Source organism: Aulostomus chinensis, chromosome 7 (genome assembly GCF_037954235.1).
Source record: "Aulostomus chinensis isolate RoL2024-O1b breed Wild chromosome 7, RoL_Achi_v1.0, whole genome shotgun sequence".
Classification (NCBI taxonomy): domain Eukaryota; kingdom Metazoa; phylum Chordata; class Actinopteri; order Syngnathiformes; family Aulostomidae; genus Aulostomus; species Aulostomus chinensis.
Genome location: NC_141326.1, coordinates 5373422 through 5393196, shown reverse-complemented (window position 1 = coordinate 5393196; position 19775 = coordinate 5373422). Strand labels below are relative to the sequence as shown.

General features: G+C 44.3%; 1 protein-coding gene and 39 non-coding genes across 42 annotated transcripts in view; 1 reads left to right on the top strand and 39 right to left on the bottom strand.

Annotated features, from left to right (window-relative positions):
* arpin (actin related protein 2/3 complex inhibitor) overlaps positions 1 to 19775 on the top strand; it is a 66177-nt gene that overhangs the window by 1676 nt on the left and 44726 nt on the right. The gene's annotated exons all lie outside the window — the stretch shown is intronic.
* On the bottom strand, positions 590 to 660 carry trnag-gcc (transfer RNA glycine (anticodon GCC)). The gene has a single exon. It is a non-coding gene; the product is annotated as a tRNA-Gly (tRNA).
* On the bottom strand, positions 1079 to 1149 carry trnag-gcc (transfer RNA glycine (anticodon GCC)). Its single transcript has one exon. It is a non-coding gene; the product is annotated as a tRNA-Gly (tRNA).
* trnag-gcc (transfer RNA glycine (anticodon GCC)) lies at positions 1568 to 1638 on the bottom strand. The gene has a single exon. It is a non-coding gene; the product is annotated as a tRNA-Gly (tRNA).
* On the bottom strand, positions 2057 to 2127 carry trnag-gcc (transfer RNA glycine (anticodon GCC)). The gene has a single exon. It is a non-coding gene; the product is annotated as a tRNA-Gly (tRNA).
* Positions 2546 to 2616, bottom strand: trnag-gcc (transfer RNA glycine (anticodon GCC)). The gene has a single exon. It is a non-coding gene; the product is annotated as a tRNA-Gly (tRNA).
* On the bottom strand, positions 3035 to 3105 carry trnag-gcc (transfer RNA glycine (anticodon GCC)). The gene has a single exon. It is a non-coding gene; the product is annotated as a tRNA-Gly (tRNA).
* On the bottom strand, positions 3524 to 3594 carry trnag-gcc (transfer RNA glycine (anticodon GCC)). The gene has a single exon. It is a non-coding gene; the product is annotated as a tRNA-Gly (tRNA).
* trnag-gcc (transfer RNA glycine (anticodon GCC)) lies at positions 4013 to 4083 on the bottom strand. Its single transcript has one exon. It is a non-coding gene; the product is annotated as a tRNA-Gly (tRNA).
* On the bottom strand, positions 4502 to 4572 carry trnag-gcc (transfer RNA glycine (anticodon GCC)). The gene has a single exon. It is a non-coding gene; the product is annotated as a tRNA-Gly (tRNA).
* trnag-gcc (transfer RNA glycine (anticodon GCC)) lies at positions 4991 to 5061 on the bottom strand. The gene has a single exon. It is a non-coding gene; the product is annotated as a tRNA-Gly (tRNA).
* On the bottom strand, positions 5480 to 5550 carry trnag-gcc (transfer RNA glycine (anticodon GCC)). The gene has a single exon. It is a non-coding gene; the product is annotated as a tRNA-Gly (tRNA).
* trnag-gcc (transfer RNA glycine (anticodon GCC)) lies at positions 5969 to 6039 on the bottom strand. The gene has a single exon. It is a non-coding gene; the product is annotated as a tRNA-Gly (tRNA).
* On the bottom strand, positions 6458 to 6528 carry trnag-gcc (transfer RNA glycine (anticodon GCC)). Its single transcript has one exon. It is a non-coding gene; the product is annotated as a tRNA-Gly (tRNA).
* On the bottom strand, positions 6947 to 7017 carry trnag-gcc (transfer RNA glycine (anticodon GCC)). The gene has a single exon. It is a non-coding gene; the product is annotated as a tRNA-Gly (tRNA).
* On the bottom strand, positions 7436 to 7506 carry trnag-gcc (transfer RNA glycine (anticodon GCC)). Its single transcript has one exon. It is a non-coding gene; the product is annotated as a tRNA-Gly (tRNA).
* trnag-gcc (transfer RNA glycine (anticodon GCC)) lies at positions 7925 to 7995 on the bottom strand. The gene has a single exon. It is a non-coding gene; the product is annotated as a tRNA-Gly (tRNA).
* Positions 8414 to 8484, bottom strand: trnag-gcc (transfer RNA glycine (anticodon GCC)). The gene has a single exon. It is a non-coding gene; the product is annotated as a tRNA-Gly (tRNA).
* On the bottom strand, positions 8903 to 8973 carry trnag-gcc (transfer RNA glycine (anticodon GCC)). Its single transcript has one exon. It is a non-coding gene; the product is annotated as a tRNA-Gly (tRNA).
* Positions 9392 to 9462, bottom strand: trnag-gcc (transfer RNA glycine (anticodon GCC)). The gene has a single exon. It is a non-coding gene; the product is annotated as a tRNA-Gly (tRNA).
* Positions 9881 to 9951, bottom strand: trnag-gcc (transfer RNA glycine (anticodon GCC)). The gene has a single exon. It is a non-coding gene; the product is annotated as a tRNA-Gly (tRNA).
* On the bottom strand, positions 10370 to 10440 carry trnag-gcc (transfer RNA glycine (anticodon GCC)). The gene has a single exon. It is a non-coding gene; the product is annotated as a tRNA-Gly (tRNA).
* Positions 10859 to 10929, bottom strand: trnag-gcc (transfer RNA glycine (anticodon GCC)). The gene has a single exon. It is a non-coding gene; the product is annotated as a tRNA-Gly (tRNA).
* trnag-gcc (transfer RNA glycine (anticodon GCC)) lies at positions 11348 to 11418 on the bottom strand. Its single transcript has one exon. It is a non-coding gene; the product is annotated as a tRNA-Gly (tRNA).
* trnag-gcc (transfer RNA glycine (anticodon GCC)) lies at positions 11837 to 11907 on the bottom strand. Its single transcript has one exon. It is a non-coding gene; the product is annotated as a tRNA-Gly (tRNA).
* trnag-ucc (transfer RNA glycine (anticodon UCC)) lies at positions 12326 to 12396 on the bottom strand. The gene has a single exon. It is a non-coding gene; the product is annotated as a tRNA-Gly (tRNA).
* On the bottom strand, positions 12815 to 12885 carry trnag-gcc (transfer RNA glycine (anticodon GCC)). Its single transcript has one exon. It is a non-coding gene; the product is annotated as a tRNA-Gly (tRNA).
* Positions 13304 to 13374, bottom strand: trnag-gcc (transfer RNA glycine (anticodon GCC)). The gene has a single exon. It is a non-coding gene; the product is annotated as a tRNA-Gly (tRNA).
* trnag-gcc (transfer RNA glycine (anticodon GCC)) lies at positions 13793 to 13863 on the bottom strand. Its single transcript has one exon. It is a non-coding gene; the product is annotated as a tRNA-Gly (tRNA).
* On the bottom strand, positions 14282 to 14352 carry trnag-gcc (transfer RNA glycine (anticodon GCC)). The gene has a single exon. It is a non-coding gene; the product is annotated as a tRNA-Gly (tRNA).
* Positions 14771 to 14841, bottom strand: trnag-gcc (transfer RNA glycine (anticodon GCC)). Its single transcript has one exon. It is a non-coding gene; the product is annotated as a tRNA-Gly (tRNA).
* On the bottom strand, positions 15260 to 15330 carry trnag-gcc (transfer RNA glycine (anticodon GCC)). The gene has a single exon. It is a non-coding gene; the product is annotated as a tRNA-Gly (tRNA).
* Positions 15749 to 15819, bottom strand: trnag-gcc (transfer RNA glycine (anticodon GCC)). The gene has a single exon. It is a non-coding gene; the product is annotated as a tRNA-Gly (tRNA).
* Positions 16238 to 16308, bottom strand: trnag-gcc (transfer RNA glycine (anticodon GCC)). Its single transcript has one exon. It is a non-coding gene; the product is annotated as a tRNA-Gly (tRNA).
* On the bottom strand, positions 16727 to 16797 carry trnag-gcc (transfer RNA glycine (anticodon GCC)). The gene has a single exon. It is a non-coding gene; the product is annotated as a tRNA-Gly (tRNA).
* Positions 17216 to 17286, bottom strand: trnag-gcc (transfer RNA glycine (anticodon GCC)). The gene has a single exon. It is a non-coding gene; the product is annotated as a tRNA-Gly (tRNA).
* Positions 17705 to 17775, bottom strand: trnag-ucc (transfer RNA glycine (anticodon UCC)). The gene has a single exon. It is a non-coding gene; the product is annotated as a tRNA-Gly (tRNA).
* Positions 18194 to 18264, bottom strand: trnag-gcc (transfer RNA glycine (anticodon GCC)). The gene has a single exon. It is a non-coding gene; the product is annotated as a tRNA-Gly (tRNA).
* On the bottom strand, positions 18683 to 18753 carry trnag-ucc (transfer RNA glycine (anticodon UCC)). Its single transcript has one exon. It is a non-coding gene; the product is annotated as a tRNA-Gly (tRNA).
* trnag-gcc (transfer RNA glycine (anticodon GCC)) lies at positions 19172 to 19242 on the bottom strand. Its single transcript has one exon. It is a non-coding gene; the product is annotated as a tRNA-Gly (tRNA).

Here is a 19775-nt window from a genome sequence, read left to right as displayed (position 1 = left end):
TCTCTCCGGGTGTACCGGCATCCTGAGACAGTCCATGCAATTGGGGACAAGGCTGATAGGATGCTCTATACTGACGGTAGTTATGAATGTGAGTGTGTATGGTTGTCTGTGTGTATGTGTTGGCTCTACTATGGACTGGCGACCTGTCCAGGGTGAACCCTGCCTCTTGATTGAAGTCTGTTGGGATAGACACCAGCCCCCCCCCCCCCCCCCCCACAACCCTTAAATGGATAGGTTGAAGAAAATGGATGGATGGATGGATGGATATTACCAACAGATACTTTCAGTTGGAAAATGCTGAAAAGCTTTTTGGGAGCATCGACATGGCCGTTTGTAGTGGCTTGAGCTCCATTTTGAACTAGAGTTTGTGTCAGCACCAACGACCTTTTTACGTGTCTTTGGTCAGGTCACAGCCCCTGATTGAGGAATGGGTTGAAATCCCACTTTTTACTATTACCAACATACATTCTAATCAAACACATATGGGGATACAAATGTTTCTGGTCCAACGCAGTGTTGTTGAGCAGAGGAGTTACCTGCATTCATCCAAAATGTCGCACTGATTGATCATTAAAATCAAATAATCCACTGCATTGGCCGGGAATCGGACCCGGGCCTCCCACGTGGCAGGCGAGAATTCTACCACTGAATCACCAATGCCTGATGTGCACAGATAAATGAAAATTTCAAACTATCCATTTATATGCGCTTTATTCCAGCATGGCAGCTCTCAGCGCTGAATTTCCCTCATCATCTGACCAACAGATACTTTCAGTTGGACAATGCTGAAAAGTTTTTTTGGGAGCATCGACATGGCCGTTTGCAGTGGCTTGAGCTCCATTTTGAACTAGAGTTTGTGTCAGCACCAACGACCTTTGTACGTGTCTTTGGTCAGGTCACAGCCCCTGATTGAGGAATGGGTTGAAATCCCACTTCTCACAATTTCCAACGTACATTCTAATCAAACACATATGGGGATACAAATGTTTATGGTCCAACGCAGTGTTGTTGAGCAGAGGAGTTACCTGCATTCGTTAAGAATTTCAGACTGTTTCAACATGTAACTCAAAGAAACAACTGCATTGGCCGGGATTCGGACCCGGGCCTCCCGCGTGGCAGGCGAGAATTCTACCACTGAACCACCAATGCCTGATGTGCTCAGACAAATGAAAATTTCAAACTATCCATTTATATGCGCTTTATTCCAGCATGGCAGCTTTCAGATCTGAATTTCCCTCATCATCTGACCAACAGATACTTTCAGTTGGACAATGCTGAAAAGCTTTTTTGGGAGCATCGACATGGCCATTTGTAGTGGCTTGAGCTCCATTTTGAACTGGAGTTTGTGTCAGCACCAACGACCTTTTTACGTGTCTTTGGTCAGGTCACAGCCCCTGATTGAGGAATGGGTTGAAATCCCACTTTTTACTATTACCAACGTACATTCTAATCAAACACATATGGGGATACAAATGTTTCTGGTCCAACGCAGTGTTGTTGAGCAGAGGAGTTACCTGCATTCGTTAAGAATTTCAGACTGTTTCAACATGTAACTCAAAGAAACAACTGCATTGGCCGGGAATCGGACCCGGGCCTCCCGCGTGGCAGGCGAGAATTCTACCACTGAACCACCAATGCCTGATGTGCTCAGACAAATGAAAATTTCAAACTATCCATTTATATGCGCTTTATTCCAGCATGGCAGCTTTCAGATCTGAATTTCCCTCATCATCTGACCAACAGATACTTTCAGTTGGACAATGCTGAAAAGCTTTTTTGGGAGCATCGACATGGCCATTTGTAGTGGCTTGAGCTCCATTTTGAACTGGAGTTTGTGTCAGCACCAACGACCTTTTTAAGTGTCTTTGGTCAGGTCACAGCCCCTGATTGAGGAATGGGTTGAAATCCCACTTTTTACTATTACCAACATACATTCTAATCAAACACATATGGGGATACAAATGTTTCTGGTCCAACGCAGTGTTGTTGAGCAGAGGAGTTACCTGCATTCATCCAAAATGTCGGACTGATTGATCATTAAAATCAAATAATCCACTGCATTGGCCGGGAATCGGACCCGGGCCTCCCGCGTGGCAGGCGAGAATTCTACCACTGAACCACCAATGCCTGATGTGCTCAGACAATTGAAAATTTCAAACTATCCATTTATATGCGCTTTATTCCAGCATGGCAGCTGTGAGCGCTGAATTTCCTTCATCATCTGAACAACAGATACTTTCAGTTGGACAATGCTGAAAAGCTTTTTTGGGAGCATCGACATGGCCGTTTGCAGTGGCTTGAGCTCCATTTTGAACTGGAGTTTGTGTCAGCACCAACGACCTTTTTATGTTTCTTTGGTCAGGTCACAGCCCCTGATTGAGGAATGGGTTGAAATCCCACTTTTTACTATTACAAACATACATTCTAATCAAACACATATGGGGATACAAATGTTTCTGGTCCAACGCAGTGTTGTTGAGCAGAGGAGTTACCTGCATTCATCCAAAATGTCGGACTGATTGATCATTAAAATCAAATAATCCACTGCATTGGCCTGGAATCGGACCCGGGCCTCCCACATGGCAGGCGAGAATTCTACCACTGAACCACCAATGCCTGATGTGCACAGATAATTGAAAATTTCAAACTATCCATTTATATGCGCTTTATTCCAGCGTGGCAGCTCTCAGCGCTGAATTTCCCTCATCATCTGACCAACAGATACTTTCAGTTGGACAATGCTGAAAAGTTTTTTGGGGAGCATCGACATGGCCGTTTGCAGCAGCTTGAGCTCCATTTTGAACTAGAGTTTGTGTCTGCACCAACGACCTTTGTACGTGTCTTTGGTCAGGTCACAGCCCCTGATTGAGGAATGGGTTGAAATCCCACTTCTCACAATTTCCAACGTACATTCTAATCAAACACATATGGGGATACAAATGTTTCTGGTCCAACGCAGTGTTGATGAGCAGAGGAGTTACCTGCATTCGTTCAGAATTTCAGACTGTTTCAACATGTAACTCAAAGAAACAACTGCATTGGCCGGGAATCGGACCCGGGCCTCCCGCGTGGCAGGCGAGAATTCTACCACTGAACCACCAATGCCTGATGTGCTCAGACAAATGAAAATTTCAAACTATCCATTTATATGCGCTTTATTCCAGCATGGCAGCTTTCAGATCTGAATTTCCCTCATCATCTGACCAACAGATACTTTCAGTTGGACAATGCTGAAAAGCTTTTTTGGGAGCATCGACATGGCCATTTGTAGTGGCTTGAGCTCCATTTTGAACTGGAGTTTGCGTCAGAACCAACGACCTTTTTACGTGTCTTTGGTCAGGTCACAGCCCCTGATTGAGGAATGGGTTGAAATACCACTTTTTACAATTACCAACGTACATTCTAATCAAACACATATGGGGATACAAATGTTTCTGGTCCAACGCAGTGTTGTTGAGCAGAGGAGTTACCTGCATTCATCCAAAATGTCGGACTGATTGATCATTAAAATCAAATAATCCACTGCATTGGCCGGGAATCGGACCCGGGCCTCCCGCGTGGCAGGCGAGAATTCTACCACTGAACCACCAATGCCTGATGTGCTCAGATAAATGAAAATTTCAAACTATCCATTTATATGCGCTTTATTCCAGCATGGCAGCTCTCAGCGCTGAATTTCCCTCATCGTCTGACCAACAGATACTTTCAGTTGGAAAATGCTGAAAAGCTTTTTTGGGAGCATCGACATAGCCGTTTGCAGTGGCTTGAGCTCCATTTTGAACTAGAGTTTGTGTCTGCACCAACGACCTTTTTACGTGTCTTTGGTCAGGTCACAGCCCCTGATTGAGGAATGGGTTGAAATCCCACTTTTTACTATTACCAACGTACATTCTAATCAAACACATATGGGGATACGAATGTTTCTGGTCCAACGCAGTGTTGTTGAGCAGAGGAGTTACCTGCATTCGTTAAGAATTTCAGACTGTTTCAACATGTAACTCAAAGAAACAACTGCATTGGCCGGGAATCGGACCCGGGCCTCCCGCGTGGCAGGCGAGAATTCTACCACTGAACCACCAATGCCTGATGTGCTCAGACAAATGAAAATTTCAAACTATCCATTTATTTGCGCTTTATTCCAGCATGGCAGCTTTCAGACCTGAATTTCCCTCATCATCTGACCAACAGATACTTTCAGTTGGACAATGCTGAAAAGCTTTTTTGGGAGTATCAAAATGGCCGTTTGCAGTGGCTTGAGCTCCATTTTGAACTGGAGTTTGTGTCAGCACCAACGACCTTTTTACGTGTGTTTGGTCAGGTCACAGCCCCTGATTGAGGAATGGGTTGAAATCCCACTTTTTACTATTACCAACATACATTCTAATCAAACACATATGGGGATACAAATGTTTCTGGTCCAACGCAGTGTTGTTGAGCAGAGGAGTTACCTGCATTCATCCAAAATGTCGGACTGATTGATCATTAAAATCAAATAATCCACTGCATTGGCCGGGAATCGGACCCGGGCCTCCCGCGTGGCAGGCGAGAATTCTACCACTGAACCACCAATGCCTGATGTGCTCAGACAAATGAAAATTTCAAACTATCCATTTATATGCGCTTTATTCCAGCATGGCAGCTCTCAGCGCTGAATTTCCCTCATCATCTGACCAACAGATACTTTCAGTTGGACAATGCTGAAAAGCTTTTTTGGGAGCATCGACATGGCCGTTTGCAGTGGCTTGAGCTCCATTTTGAACTAGAGTTTGTGTCAGCACCAATAAGCTGTGTACGCATCTTTGGTCAGGTCACAGCCCCTGACTGAGGAATGGGTTGAAATCCCACTTTTTACTATTACCAACATACATTCTAATCAAACACATATGGGGATACAAATGTTTCTGGTCCAACGCAGTGTTGTTGAGCAGAGGAGTTACCTGCATTCATCCAAAATGTCAGACTGATTGATCATTAAAATCAAATAATCCATTGCATTGGCCGGGAATCGGACCCGGACCTCCCGCGTGGCAGGCGAGAAATCTACCACTGAACCACCAATGCCTGATGTGCTCAGTCACATGAAAATTTCAAACTATCCATTTATATGCGCTTTCTTCCAGCATGGCAGCTCTCAGCGCTGAATTTCCCTCATCATCTGACCAACAGATACTTTCAGTTGGACAATGCTGAAAAGTTTTTTTGGGAGCATCGACATGGCCGTTTGCAGTGGCTTGAGCTCCATTTTGAACTAGAGTTTGTGTCAGCACCAATAAGCTTTGTACGCATCTTTGGTCAGGTCACAGCCCCTGACTGAGGAATGGGTTGAAATCCCACTTTTTACTATTACCAACATACATTCTAATCAAACACATATGGGGATACAAATTTTTCTGGTCCAACGCAGTGTTGTTGAGCAGAGGAGTTACCTGCATTCATCCAAAATGTCAGACTGATTGATCATTAAAATCAAATAATCCATTGCATTGGCCGGGAATCGGACACGGGCCTCCCGCGTGGCAGGCGAGAATTCTACCACTGAACCACCAATGCCTGATGTGCTCAGTCACATGAAAATTTCAAACTATCCATTTATATGCGCTTTATTCCAGCATGGCAGCTGTCAGCGCTGAATTTCCCTCATCATCTGACCAACAGATACTTTCAGTTGGACAATGCTGAAAAGTTTTTTTGGGAGCATCGACATGGCCGTTTGCAGTGGCTTGAGCTCCATTTTGAACTAGAGTTTGTGTCAGCACCAACGACCTTTTTACGTGTCTTTGGTCAGGTCACAGCCCCTGATTGAGGAATGGGTTGAAATCCCACTTTTTACTATTCCCAACGTACATTCTAATCAAACACATATGGGGATACAAATGTTTCTGGTCCAACGCAGTGTTGTTGAGCAGAGGAGTTACCTGCATTCATCCAAAATGTCAGACTTATTGATCATTAAAATCTAATAATCCATTGCATTGGCCGGGAATCGGACCCGGGCCTCCCGCGTGGCAGGCGAGAATTCTACCACTGAACCACCAATGCCTGATGTGCTCAGACAAATGAAAATTTCAAACTATACATTTATATGCGCTTTATTCCAGCATGGCAGCTCTCAGCGCTGAATTTCCCTCATCATCTGACCAACAGATACTTTCAGTTGGACAATGCTGAAAAGTTTTTTTGGGAGCATCGACATGGCCGTTTGCAGTGGCTTGAGCTCCATTTTGAACTAGAGTTTGTGTCAGCACCAATAAGCTGTGTACGCATCTTTGGTCAGGTCACAGCCCCTGACTGAGGAATGGGTTGAAATCCCACTTTTTACTATTACCAACATACATTCTAATCAAACACATATGGGGATACAAATGTTTCTGGTCCAACGCAGTGTTGTTGAGCAGAGGAGTTACCTGCATTCATCCAAAATGTCAGACTGATTGATCATTAAAATCAAATAATCCATTGCATTGGCCGGGAATCGGACCCGGGCCTCCCGCGTGGCAGGCGAGAATTCTGCCACTGAACCACCAATGCCTGATGTGCTCAGTCACATGAAAATTTCAAACTATCCATTTATATGCGCTTTATTCCAGCATGGCAGCTCTCAGCGCTGAATTTCCCTCATCATCTGACCAACAGATACTTTCAGTTGGACAATGCTGAAAAGTTTTTTTGGGAGCATCGACATGGCCGTTTGCAGTGGCTTGAGCTCCATTTTGAACTAGAGTTTGTGTCAGCACCAATAAGCTGTGTACGCATCTTTGGTCAGGTCACAGCCCCTGACTGAGGAATGGGTTGAAATCCCACTTTTTACTATTACCAACATACATTCTAATCAAACACATATGGGGATACAAATGTTTCTGGTCCAACGCAGTGTTGTTGAGCAGAGGAGTTACCTGCATTCATCCAAAATGTCAGACTGATTGATCATTAAAATCAAATAATCCATTGCATTGGCCGGGAATCGGACCCGGGCCTCCCGCGTGGCAGGCGAGAATTCTACCACTGAACCACCAATGCCTGATGTGCTCAGTCACATGAAAATTTAAAACTATTCATTTATATGCGCTTTATTCCAGCATGGCAGCTCTCAGCGCTGAATTTCCCTCATCATCTGACCAACAGATACTTTCAGTTGGACAATGCTGAAAAGTTTTTTTGGGAGCATCGACATGGCCGTTTGCAGTGGCTTGAGCTCCGTTTTGAACTAGAGTTTGTGTCAGCACCAATAAGCTGTGTACGCATCTTTGGTCAGGTCACAGCCCCTGACTGAGGAATGGGTTGAAATCCCACTTTTTACTATTACCAACATACATTCTAATCAAACACATATGGGGATACAAATGTTTCTGGTCCAACGCAGTGTTGTTGAGCAGAGGAGTTACCTGCATTCATCCAAAATGTCAGACTGATTGATCTTTAAAATCAAATAATCCATTGCATTGGCCGGGAATCGGACCCGGGCCTCCCGCGTGGCAGGCGAGAATTCTACCACTGAACCACCAATGCCTGATGTGCTCAGTCACATGAAAATTTCAAACTATCCATTTATATACGCTTTATTCCAGCATGGCAGCTCTCAGCGCTGAATTTCCCTCATCATCTGACCAACAGATACTTTCAGTTGGACAATGCTGAAAAGCTTTTTTGGGAGCATCGACATGGCCGTTTGCAGTGGCTTGAGCTCCATTTTGAACTAGAGTTTGTGTCAGCACCAATAAGCTGTGTACGCATCTTTGGTCAGGTCACAGCCCCTGACTGAGGAATGGGTTGAAATCCCACTTTTTACTATTACCAACATACATTCTAATCAAACACATATGGGGATACAAATGTTTCTGGTCCAACGCAGTGTTGTTGAGCAGAGGAGTTACCTGCATTCATCCAAAATGTCAGACTGATTGATCATTAAAATCAAATAATCCATTGCATTGGCCGGGAATCGGACCCGGGCCTCCCGCGTGGCAGGCGAGAATTCTACCACTGAACCACCAATGCCTGATGTGCTCAGTTACATGAAAATTTCAAACTATCCATTTATATGCGCTTTCTTCCAGCATGGCAGCTCTCAGCGCTGAATTTCCCTCATCATCTGACCAACAGATACTTTCAGTTGGACAATGCTGAAAAGTTTTTTTGGGAGCATCGACATGGCCGTTTGCAGTGGCTTGAGCTCCATTTTGAACTAGAGTTTGTGTCAGCACCAATAAGCTGTGTACGCATCTTTGGTCAGGTCACAGCCCCTGACTGAGGAATGGGTTGAAATCCCACTTTTTACTATTACCAACATACATTCTAATCAAACACATATGGGGATACAAATGTTTCTGGTCCAACGCAGTGTTGTTGAGCAGAGGAGTTACCTGCATTCATCCAAAATGTCAGACTGATTGATCATTAAAATCAAATAATCCATTGCATTGGCCGGGAATCGGACACGGGCCTCCCGCGTGGCAGGCGAGAATTCTACCACTGAACCACCAATGCCTGATGTGCTCAGTCACATGAAAATTTCAAACTATCCATTTATATGCGCTTTATTCCAGCATGGCAGCTCTCAGCGCTGAATTTCCCTCATCATCTGACCAACAGATACTTTCAGTTGGACAATGCTGAAAAGTTTTTTTGGGAGCATCGACATGGCCGTTTGCAGTAGCTTGAGCTCCATTTTGAACTAGAGTTTGTGTCAGCACCAACGACCTTTTTACGTGTCTTTGGTCAGGTCACAGCCCCTGATTGAGGAATGGGTTGAAATCCCACTTTTTACTATTACCAACGTACATTCTAATCAAACACATATGGGGATACAAATGTTTCTGGTCCAACGCAGTGTTGTTGAGCAGAGGAGTTACCTGCATTCATCCAAAATGTCAGACTTATTGATCATTAAAATCTAATAATCCATTGCATTGGCCGGGAATCGGACCCGGGCCTCCCACGTGGCAGGCGAGAATTCTACCACTGAACCACCAATGCCTGATGTGCTCAGACAAATGAAAATTTCAAACTATACATTTATATGCGCTTTATTCCAGCATGGCTGCTGTCAGCGCTGAATTTCCCTCATCATCTGACCAACAGATACTTTCAGTTGGACAATGCTGAAAAGTTTTTTTGGGAGCATCGACATGGCCGTTTGCAGTGGCTTGAGCTCCATTTTGAACTAGAGTTTGTGTCAGCACCAATAAGCTGTGTACGCATCTTTGGTCAGGTCACAGCCCCTGACTGAGGAATGTGTTGAAATCCCACTTTTTACTATTACCAACATACATTCTAATCAAACACATATGGGGATACAAATGTTTCTGGTCCAACGCAGTGTTGTTGAGCAGAGGAGTTACCTGCATTCATCCAAAATGTCAGACTGATTGATCATTAAAATCAAATAATCCATTGCATTGGCCGGGAATCGGACCCGGGCCTCCCGCGTGGCAGGCGAGAATTCTACCACTGAACCACCAATGCCTGATGTGCTCAGTCACATGAAAATTTCAAACTATCCATTTATATGCGCTTTATTCCAGCATGGCAGCTCTCAGCGCTGAATTTCCCTCATCATCTGACCAACAGATACTTTCAGTTGGACAATGCTGAAAAGTTTTTTTGGGAGCATCGACATGGCCGTTTGCAGTAGCTTGAGCTCCATTTTGAACTAGAGTTTGTGTCAGCACCAACGACCTTTTTACGTGTCTTTGGTCAGGTCACAGCCCCTGATTGAGGAATGGGTTGAAATCCCACTTTTTACTATTACCAACGTACATTCTAATCAAACACATATGGGGATACAAATGTTTCTGGTCCAACGCAGTGTTGTTGAGCAGAGGAGTTACCTGCATTCATCCAAAATGTCAGACTTATTGATCATTAAAATCTAATAATCCATTGCATTGGCCGGGAATCGGACCCGGGCCTCCCACGTGGCAGGCGAGAATTCTACCACTGAACCACCAATGCCTGATGTGCTCAGACAAATGAAAATTTCAAACTATACATTTATATGCGCTTTATTCCAGCATGGCTGCTGTCAGCGCTGAATTTCCCTCATCATCTGACCAACAGATACTTTCAGTTGGACAATGCTGAAAAGTTTTTTTGGGAGCATCGACATGGCCGTTTGCAGTGGCTTGAGCTCCATTTTGAACTAGAGTTTGTGTCAGCACCAATAAGCTGTGTACGCATCTTTGGTCAGGTCACAGCCCCTGACTGAGGAATGTGTTGAAATCCCACTTTTTACTATTACCAACATACATTCTAATCAAACACATATGGGGATACAAATGTTTCTGGTCCAACGCAGTGTTGTTGAGCAGAGGAGTTACCTGCATTCATCCAAAATGTCAGACTGATTGATCATTAAAATCAAATAATCCATTGCATTGGCCGGGAATCGGACCCGGGCCTCCCGCGTGGCAGGCGAGAATTCTACCACTGAACCACCAATGCCTGATGTGCTCAGTCACATGAAAATTTCAAACTATCCATTTATATGCGCTTTATTCCAGCATGGCAGCTCTCAGCGCTGAATTTCCCTCATCATCTGACCAACAGATACTTTCAGTTGGACAATGCTGAAAAGTTTTTTTGGGAGCATCGACATGGCCGTTTGCAGTAGCTTGAGCTCCATTTTGAACTAGAGTTTGTGTCAGCACCAACGACCTTTTTACGTGTCTTTGGTCAGGTCACAGCCCCTGATTGAGGAATGGGTTGAAATCCCACTTTTTACTATTACCAACGTACATTCTAATCAAACACATATGGGGATACAAATGTTTCTGGTCCAACGCAGTGTTGTTGAGCAGAGGAGTTACCTGCATTCATCCAAAATGTCAGACTTATTGATCATTAAAATCTAATAATCCATTGCATTGGCCGGGAATCGGACCCGGGCCTCCCACGTGGCAGGCGAGAATTCTACCACTGAACCACCAATGCCTGATGTGCTCAGACAAATGAAAATTTCAAACTATACATTTATATGCGCTTTATTCCAGCATGGCTGCTGTCAGCGCTGAATTTCCCTCATCATCTGACCAACAGATACTTTCAGTTGGACAATGCTGAAAAGTTTTTTTGGGAGCATCGACATGGCCGTTTGCAGTGGCTTGAGCTCCATTTTGAACTAGAGTTTGTGTCAGCACCAATAAGCTGTGTACGCATCTTTGGTCAGGTCACAGCCCCTGACTGAGGAATGTGTTGAAATCCCACTTTTTACTATTACCAACATACATTCTAATCAAACACATATGGGGATACAAATGTTTCTGGTCCAACGCAGTGTTGTTGAGCAGAGGAGTTACCTGCATTCATCCAAAAGGTCAGACTGATTGATCATTAAAATCAAATAATCCATTGCATTGGCCGGGAATCGGACCCGGGCCTCCCGCGTGGCAGGCGAGAATTCTACCACTGAACCACCAATGCCTGATGTGCTCAATCACATGAAAATTTGAAACTATCCATTTATATGCGCTTTATTCCAGCATGGCAGCTCTCAGCGCTGAATTTCCCTCATCATCTGACCAACAGATACTTTCAGTTGGACAATGCTGAAAAGTTTTTTTGGGAGCATCGACATGGCCCTTTGCAGTGGCTTGAGCTCCATTTTGAACTAGAGTTTGTGTCAGCACCAATAAGCTGTGTACGCATCTTTGGTCAGGTCACAGCCCCTGACTGAGGAATGGGTTGAAATCCCACTTTTTACTATTACCAACATACATTCTAATCAAACACATATGGGGATACAAATGTTTCTGGTCCAACGCAGTGTTGTTGAGCAGAGGAGTTACCTGCATTCATCCAAAATGTCAGACTGATTGATCATTAAAATCAAATAATCCATTGCATTGGCCGGGAATCGGACACGGGCCTCCCGCGTGGCAGGCGAGAATTCTACCACTGAACCACCAATGCCTGATGTGCTCCGTCACATGAAAATTTCAAACTATCCATTTATATGCGCTTTATTCCAGCATGGCAGCTCTCAGCGCTGAATTTCCCTCATCATCTGACCAACAGATACTTTCAGTTGGACAATGCTGAAAAGTTTTTTTGGGAGCATCGACATGGCCGTTTGCAGTGGCTTGAGCTCCATTTTGAACTAGAGTTTGTGTCAGCACCAATAAGCTGTGTACGCATCTTTGGTCAGGTCACAGCCCCTGACTGAGGAATGTGTTGAAATCCCACTTTTTACTATTACCAACATACATTCTAATCAAACACATATGGGGATACAAATGTTTCTGGTCCAACGCAGTGTTGTTGAGCAGAGGAGTTACCTGCATTCATCCAAAATGTCAGACTGATTGATCATTAAAATCAAATAATCCATTGCATTGGCCGGGAATCGGACCCAGGCCTCCCGCGTGGAAGGCGAGAATTCTACCACTGAACCACCAATGCTTGATGAACTCAGATAAAGGAAAATTTCAAAGTATCCATTTATATGCGCTTTATTCCAGCATGGCAGCTGTCAGCGCTGAATTTCCCTCATCATCTGACCAACAGATACTTTCAGTTGGACAATGCTGAAAAGTTTTTTTGGGAGCATCGACATGGCCGTTTGCAGTGGCTTGAGCTCCATTTTGAACTAGAGTTTGTGTCAGCACCAATAAGCTGTGTACGCATCTTTGGTCAGGTCACAGCCCCTGACTGAGGAATGGGTTGAAATCCCACTTTTTACTATTACCAACATACATTCTAATCAAACACATATGGGGATACAAATGTTTCTGGTCCAACGCAGTGTTGTTGAGCAGAGGAGTTACCTGCATTCATCCAAAATGTCAGACTGATTGATCATTAAAATCAAATAATCCATTGCATTGGCCGGGAATCGGACACGGGCCTCCCGCGTGGCAGGCGAGAATTCTACCACTGAACCACCAATGCCTGATGTGCTCAATCACATGAAAATTTGAAACTATCCATTTATATGCGCTTTATTCCAGCATGGCAGCTCTCAGCGCTGAATTTCCCTCATCATCTGACCAACAGATACTTTCAGTTGGACAATGCTGAAAAGTTTTTTTGGGAGCATCGACATGGCCCTTTGCAGTGGCTTGAGCTCCATTTTGAACTAGAGTTTGTGTCAGCACCAATAAGCTGTGTACGCATCTTTGGTCAGGTCACAGCCCCTGACTGAGGAATGGGTTGAAATCCCACTTTTTACTATTACCAACATACATTCTAATCAAACACATATGGGGATACAAATGTTTCTGGTCCAACGCAGTGTTGTTGAGCAGAGGAGTTACCTGCATTCATCCAAAATGTCAGACTGATTGATCATTAAAATCAAATAATCCATTGCATTGGCCGGGAATCGGACACGGGCCTCCCGCGTGGCAGGCGAGAATTCTACCACTGAACCACCAATGCCTGATGTGCTCCGTCACATGAAAATTTCAAACTATCCATTTATATACGCTTTATTCCAGCATGGCAGCTCTCAGCGCTGAATTTCCCTCATCATCTGACCAACAGATACTTTCAGTTGGACAATGCTGAAAAGCTTTTTTGGGAGCATCGACATGGCCGTTTGCAGTGGCTTGAGCTCCATTTTGAACTAGAGTTTGTGTCAGCACCAATAAGCTGTGTACGCATCTTTGGTCAGGTCACAGCCCCTGACTGAGGAATGTGTTGAAATCCCACTTTTTACTATTACCAACATACATTCTAATCAAACACATATGGGGATACAAATGTTTCTGGTCCAACGCAGTGTTGTTGAGCAGAGGAGTTACCTGCATTCATCCAAAATGTCAGACTGATTGATCATTAAAATCAAATAATCCATTGCATTGGCCGGGAATCGGACCCGGGCCTCCCGCGTGGCAGGCGAGAATTCTACCACTGAACCACCAATGCCTGATGTGCTCAGTCACATGAAAATTTCAAAGTATCCATTTATATGCGCTTTATTCCAGCATGGCAGCTGTCAGCGCTGAATTTCCCTCATCATCTGACCAACAGATACTTTCAGTTGGACAATGCTGAAAAGTTTTTTTGGGAGCATCGACATGGCCGTTTGCAGTGGCTTGAGCTCCATTTTGAACTAGAGTTTGTGTCAGCACCAATAAGCTGTGTACGCATCTTTGGTCAGGTCACAGCCCCTGACTGAGGAATGGGTTGAAATCCCACTTTTTACTATTACCAACATACATTCTAATCAAACACATATGGGGATACAAATGTTTCTGGTCCAACGCAGTGTTGTTGAGCAGAGGAGTTACCTGCATTCATCCAAAATGTCAGACTGATTGATCATTAAAATCAAATAATCCATTGCATTGGCCGGGAATCAGACCCGGGCCTCCCGCGTGGCAGGCGAGATTTCTACCACTGAACCACCAATGCCTGATGTGCTCAGTCACATGAAAATTTGAAACTATCCATTTATATGCGCTTTATTCCAGCATGGCAGCTCTCAGCGCTGAATTTCCCTCATCATCTGACCAACAGATACTTTCAGTTGGACAATGCTGAAAAGTTTTTTTGGGAGCATCGACATGGCCGTTTGCAGTGGCTTGAGCTCCATTTTGAACTAGAGTTTGTGTCAGCACCAATAAGCTGTGTACGCATCTTTGGTCAGGTCACAGCCCCTGACTGAGAAATGGGTTGAAATCCCACTTTTTACTATTACCAACATACATTCTAATCAAACACATATGGGGATACAAATGTTTCTGGTCCAACGCAGTGTTGTTGAGCAGAGGAGTTACCTGCATTCATCCAAAATGTCAGACTGATTGATCATTAAAATCAAATAATCCATTGCATTGGCCGGGAATCGGACACGGGCCTCCCGCGTGGCAGGCGAGAATTCTACCACTGAACCACCAATGCCTGATGTGCTCAATCACATGAAAATTTGAAACTATCCATTTATATGCGCTTTATTCCAGCATGGCAGCTCTCAGCGCTGAATTTCCCTCATCATCTGACCAACAGATACTTTCAGTTGGACAATGCTGAAAAGTTTTTTTGGGAGCATCGACATGGCCCTTTGCAGTGGCTTGAGCTCCATTTTGAACTAGAGTTTGTGTCAGCACCAATAAGCTGTGTACGCATCTTTGGTCAGGTCACAGCCCCTGACTGAGGAATGGGTTGAAATCCCACTTTTTACTATTACCAACATACATTCTAATCAAACACATATGGGGATACAAATGTTTCTGGTCCAACGCAGTGTTGTTGAGCAGAGGAGTTACCTGCATTCATCCAAAATGTCAGACTGATTGATCATTAAAATCAAATAATCCATTGCATTGGCCGGGAATCGGACACGGGCCTCCCGCGTGGCAGGCGAGAATTCTACCACTGAACCACCAATGCCTGATGTGCTCCGTCACATGAAAATTTCAAACTATCCATTTATATACGCTTTATTCCAGCATGGCAGCTCTCAGCGCTGAATTTCCCTCATCATCTGACCAACAGATACTTTCAGTTGGACAATGCTGAAAAGCTTTTTTGGGAGCATCGACATGGCCGTTTGCAGTGGCTTGAGCTCCATTTTGAACTAGAGTTTGTGTCAGCACCAATAAGCTGTGTACGCATCTTTGGTCAGGTCACAGCCCCTGACTGAGGAATGTGTTGAAATCCCACTTTTTACTATTACCAACATACATTCTAATCAAACACATATGGGGATACAAATGTTTCTGGTCCAACGCAGTGTTGTTGAGCAGAGGAGTTACCTGCATTCATCCAAAATGTCAGACTGATTGATCATTAAAATCAAATAATCCATTGCATTGGCCGGGAATCGGACCCGGGCCTCCCGCGTGGCAGGCGAGAATTCTACCACTGAACCACCAATGCCTGATGTGCTCAGTCACATGAAAATTTCAAAGTATCCATTTATATGCGCTTTATTCCAGCATGGCAGCTGTCAGCGCTGAATTTCCCTCATCATCTGACCAACAGATACTTTCAGTTGGACAATGCTGAAAAGTTTTTTTGGGAGCATCGACATGGCCGTTTGCAGTGGCTTGAGCTCCATTTTGAACTAGAGTTTGTGTCAGCACCAATAAGCTGTGTACGCATCTTTGGTCAGGTCACAGCCCCTGACTGAGGAATGGGTTGAAATCCCACTTTTTACTATTACCAACATACATTCTAATCAAACACATATGGGGATACAAATGTTTCTGGTCCAACGCAGTGTTGTTGAGCAGAGGAGTTACCTGCATTCATCCAAAATGTCAGACTGATTGATCATTAAAATCAAATAATCCATTGCATTGGCCGGGAATCAGACCCGGGCCTCCCGCGTGGCAGGCGAGATTTCTACCACTGAACCACCAATGCCTGATGTGCTCAGTCACATGAAAATTTGAAACTATCCATTTATATGCGCTTTATTCCAGCATGGCAGCTCTCAGCGCTGAATTTCCCTCATCATCTGACCAACAGATACTTTCAGTTGGACAATGCTGAAAAGTTTTTTTGGGAGCATCGACATGGCCGTTTGCAGTGGCTTGAGCTCCATTTTGAACTAGAGTTTGTGTCAGCACCAATAAGCTGTGTACGCATCTTTGGTCAGGTCACAGCCCCTGACTGAGAAATGGGTTGAAATCCCACTTTTTACTATTACCAACATACATTCTAATCAAACACATATGGGGATACAAATGTTTCTGGTCCAACGCAGTGTTGTTGAGCAGAGGAGTTACCTGCATTCATCCAAAATGTCAGACTGATTGATCATTAAAATCAAATAATCCATTGCATTGGCCGGGAATCGGACCCGGGCCTCCCGCGTGGCAGGCGAGAATTCTACCACTGAACCACCAATGCCTGATGTGCGCAGTTAAATGAAAATTTTAAACTATCCATTTATATGCGCTTTATTCAAGCATGGCAGCTCTCAGCGCTGAATTTCCCTCATCATCTGACCAACAGATACTTTCAGTTGGACAATGCTGAAAAGTTTTTTTGGGAGCATCGACATGGCCGTTTGCAGTGGCTTGAGCTCCATTTTGAACTAGAGTTTGTGTCAGCACCAACGAGCTGTGTACGCGTCTTTGGTCAGGTCACAGCCCCTGACTGAGGAATGGGTTGAAATCCCACTTCTTACAATTTCCAATGTACATTCTAATCAAACACATATGGGGATACAAATGTTTCTGGTCCAACACAGTGTTGTTGAGCAGAGGAGTTACCTGCATTCATCCAAAATGTCAGACTTATTGATCATTAAAATCAAATAATCCATTGCATTGGCCAGGAATCGGACCCGGGCCTCCCGCGTGGCAGGCGAGAATTCTACCACTGAACCACCAATGCCTGATGTGCTCAGACAAATGAAAATTTCAAACTATACATTTATATGCGCTTTATTCCAGCATGGCTGCTGTCAGCGCTGAATTTCCCTCATCATCTGACCAACAGATACTTTCAGTTGGACAATGCTGAAAAGTTTTTTTGGGAGCATCGACATGGCCGTTTGCAGTGGCTTGAGCTCCATTTTGAACTAGAGTTTGTGTCAGCACCAATAAGCTGTGTACGCATCTTTGGTCAGGTCACAGCCCCTGACTGAGGAATGTGTTGAAATCCCACTTTTTACTATTACCAACATACATTCTAATCAAACACATATGGGGATACAAATGTTTCTGGTCCAACGCAGTGTTGTTGAGCAGAGGAGTTACCTGCATTCATCCAAAATGTCAGACTGATTGATCATTAAAATCAAATAATCCATTGCATTGGCCGGGAATCGGACCCGGGCCTCCCGCGTGGAAGGCGAGAATTCTACCACTGAACCACCAATGCCTGATGAACTCAGATAAAGGAAAATTTCAAAGTATCCATTTATATGCGCTTTATTCCAGCATGGCAGCTGTCAGCGCTGAATTTCCCTCATCATCTGACCAACAGATACTTTCAGTTGGACAATGCTGAAAAGTTTTTTTGGGAGCATCGACATGGCCGTTTGCAGTGGCTTGAGCTCCATTTTGAACTAGAGTTTGTGTCAGCACCAATAAGCTGTGTACGCATCTTTGGTCAGGTCACAGCCCCTGACTGAGGAATGTGTTGAAATCCCACTTTTTACTATTACCAACATACATTCTAATCAAACACATATGGGGATACAAATGTTTCTGGTCCAACGCAGTGTTGTTGAGCAGAGGAGTTACCTGCATTCATCCAAAATGTCAGACTGATTGATCATTAAAATCAAATAATCCATTGCATTGGCCGGGAATCGGACCCGGGCCTCCCGCGTGGCAGGCGAGAATTCTACCACTGAACCACCAATGCCTGATGTGCTCAGACAAATGAAAATTTCAAACTATACATTTATATGCGCTTTATTCCAGCATGGCTGCTGTCAGCGCTGAATTTCCCTCATCATCTGACCAACAGATACTTTCAGTTGGACAATGCTGAAAAGTTTTTTTGGGAGCATCGACATGGCCGTTTGCAGTGGCTTGAGCTCCATTTTGAACTAGAGTTTGTGTCAGCACCAATAAGCTGTGTACGCATCTTTGGTCAGGTCACAGCCCCTGACTGAGGAATGTGTTGAAATCCCACTTTTTACTATTACCAACATACATTCTAATCAAACACATATGGGGATACAAATGTTTCTGGTCCAACGCAGTGTTGTTGAGCAGAGGAGTTACCTGCATTCATCCAAAATGTCAGACTGATTGATCATTAAAATCAAATAATCCATTGCATTGGCCGGGAATCGGACCCGGGCCTCCCGCGTGGAAGGCGAGAATTCTACCACTGAACCACCAATGCCTGATGAACTCAGATAAAGGAAAATTTCAAAGTATCCATTTATATGCGCTTTATTCCAGCATGGCAGCTGTCAGCGCTGAATTTCCCTCATCATCTGACCAACAGATACTTTCAGTTGGACAATGCTGAAAAGTTTTTTTGGGAGCATCGACATGGCCGTTTGCAGTGGCTTGAGCTCCATTTTGAACTAGAGTTTGTGTCAGCACCAATAAGCTGTGTACGCATCTTTGGTCAGGTCACAGCCCCTGACTGAGGAATGTGTTGAAATCCCACTTTTTACTATTACCAACATACATTCTAATCAAACACATATGGGGATACAAATGTTTCTGGTCCAACGCAGTGTTGTTGAGCAGAGGAGTTACCTGCATTCATCCAAAATGTCAGACTGATTGATCATTAAAATCAAATAATCCATTGCATTGGCCGGGAATCGGACCCGGGCCTCCCGCGTGGCAGGCGAGAATTCTACCACTGAACCACCAATGCCTGATGTGCTCAAACACATGAAAATTTCAAACTATCCATTTATATGCGCTTTATTCCAGCATGGCAGCTCTCAGCGCTGAATTTCCCTCATCATCTGACCAACAGATACTTTCAGTTGGACAATGCTGAAAAGTTTTTTTGGGAGCATCGACATGGCCCTTTGCAGTGGCTTGAGCTCCATTTTGAACTAGAGTTTGTGTCAGCACCAATAAGCTGTGTACGCATCTTTGGTCAGGTCACAGCCCCTGACTGAGGAATGTGTTGAAATCCCACTTTTTACTATTACCAACATACATTCTAATCAAACACATATGGGGATACAAATGTTTCTGGTCCAACGCAGTGTTGTTGAGCAGAGGAGTTACCTGCATTCATCCAAAATGTCAGACTGATTGATCATTAAAATCAAATAATCCATTGCATTGGCCAGGAATCAGACACGGGCCTCCCGCGTGGCAGGCGAGAATTCTACCACTGAACCACCAATGCCTGATGTGCTCCGTCACATGAAAATTTCAAACTATCCATTTATA